The sequence below is a fragment of the Onychomys torridus genome, chromosome 17 (assembly GCF_903995425.1).
Source record: "Onychomys torridus chromosome 17, mOncTor1.1, whole genome shotgun sequence".
Classification (NCBI taxonomy): Eukaryota; Metazoa; Chordata; class Mammalia; order Rodentia; family Cricetidae; genus Onychomys; species Onychomys torridus.
The window spans coordinates 62,836,946-62,839,207 of record NC_050459.1 but is presented as its reverse complement, the minus strand read 5'-3'; positions in this window follow the sequence as shown (position 1 = coordinate 62,839,207).

Below are 2,262 nucleotides of genomic sequence, written 5' to 3'. Positions count from 1 at the left end.
CGGCCCCGCCCCAGGATCAGGCCCCGCCCCCGAGCATCATTGGTCCTGTCGGTCAGCTGACTCCGGTGGCCCCGCCCCGGGCCCGGAGCGCTTGCAGCCCCGAGCGCTCTCCTCCAGACCCCAAAGCCTGGCACCGGGTGTGAACCGACGCCCCACCAGGCCCTCGCGCGGGGCCACTCCCCAAGACCCCGTCTCTAGGAAAAAGTGGGTTTCTAACCTATTTATGTTTAGAGTGTTTTTGGACAGGGCTCGTGTAGCCCGGGCTGGCTTCCCGAGTGGCTGCCGATGACTGAGCGTCTGATCCCCCTGCCCCAACCTCCCAAGTGCTGGGATGGCGGGTGCACGCCAGGCCAGTGTGCGGTCAGCTCTGCGCCATCGCCCTGAACTGCGGGGCATGGAACCCCGCGCCTCGCACACGGTCCCTAGCACGGAGACCCCCCAACCCGTGTGCAGCTGGTCCTCGTGGCGCGCTCACCTTCCTTCCAGCACCAGAGGATCATCTTCGGCTGCACAGAGAGCTGCGGGCAAGCCTGGGCCGCCTGAGACTTTGTCTCAAAACAAAACAAATTCGGCGTCTTAGTCACCTAACCATAAACATCCCCCAAAGATCCCCATCCCCGCCATCGGGCACTCCAGCGCTGGCAGCCCCTCTCCTCGGAGGATTTGACTGTCTTTGGCTGTCCCTCAGCTTCACGCTTTTCAGTCTCCACCACATAGTAGCGCTGTCAGGTGCGCCCTCCTTTTTGATGGCTGAGTAGTATTCCCGGGCTGTGCAGCTCACTGGCTTGCCCACTCAGGGCCACTGGCCACTCCTTCTTACAGCTCTCCTGGGGTAGCTGCCTGACTGTTCCGGAATTAGGGATGTCTTTTACGGCATATGTTTTCTCTTCTCTTGGATGTATACCTGCGAGCAGACTACCCAGGGCCATATGGCAGCTTCCTGTTTTCCAGGGTTGGTTTCACAAAGCGCCCGCCAGCCAAACACACGTCAACAGTGATTAAATCCACGAATGCCCGACACACACACACACACACACACACAAATGCACATACACATACACACACGGACGGACGTGCACACACACACACAGGCACACGCACACACACGGGCACGCGCGCACACACACACGCGCACACACACACACGCACACACGGGCACACACACGCATGCACACGGACGCGCGCGCGCACACACACGCGGGCACACACGCATGCACACACATACACACATGCCCACGCACGCGCAGGCTGGAGTCTGGATGAAAACGCTAACTCCACCCAGCCACAAGCCCCGACAGTAAGGGGGCGGGGCAGCTCCGCGGACCAGGCTCATGTCCCCAAGAACCACTCTCCTGCCCAGCGGCCAGGCAGCAGGATCCAGGCAGCAGCAGGATCCAGGCAGCAGGATCGTGTTCGCCGACCGCCCGGGATAGGTGAGGCCCTTCCTCAGAAACGTAAACACAAAGATGCCGTCGCCGAGTGACTTTCTCAATGTTATCTGGGCTGCAGAGCGGGCTCTGCGGGTAAGAGCTCTGGTTGCCCGCAGAGGACCGAGGTCCCAGCACCCAAGCTGTCTGCAACTCCAGTTCCAGGGGCCCCGCCGCCCTCTTCTGGTGCGTATCAGGCATGCATGTGGTTCACAGGCACTTGCAGGCAAACACCACATACATTAAATAAAAATAAAGAAATCTTTTTAAATTGTTCTTATTCGTAAACGTCGTCCGTGTGCTTGTTAAAGGAAACTCCTTTTCATCCCTCAACGCCCTCTTTGATGCTTCTGCAGGGCCTCAGGCTCTCGGGCACAGGAAGCATGTCACTGGTGGCCATGGGGACATTCAGTGGTTCCTTCTGATGTGGTTTCCGGGGCCCTTGTGACCTATCTCTTCCTGCTCCCCGCCCCCAAATGTGCAATGTTTCTGAAAGTGGGGCACCCCTGGGCACTTAGCTCCTCCCCTGGGAGGAGCCGTCTGAGGGAGGATGTGGGTGCCCCATGCTGTGACCTCAATAAGGGGAGACCCAGCACTGGAGTGAGCCTGGACTCTCCCACTCCTCACACCCTCCATGGCTCCCCGTTCCCCCCAAGGAAGGGCATGCCACATCAAGCCCTCACCACTGACATCTAGCAGCTGCTCACTCAGCCTGGCCTGCCTTCTATGCAGCTTGTTGGGGAAACTGAGGCAGGTGTGTGTGTGTGTGTGTGTGTGTGTGTGTGAGTGTGTGTGAAGGCAACGTTGGCAGAGACGGGGAAGGGCCAAAGGAGCC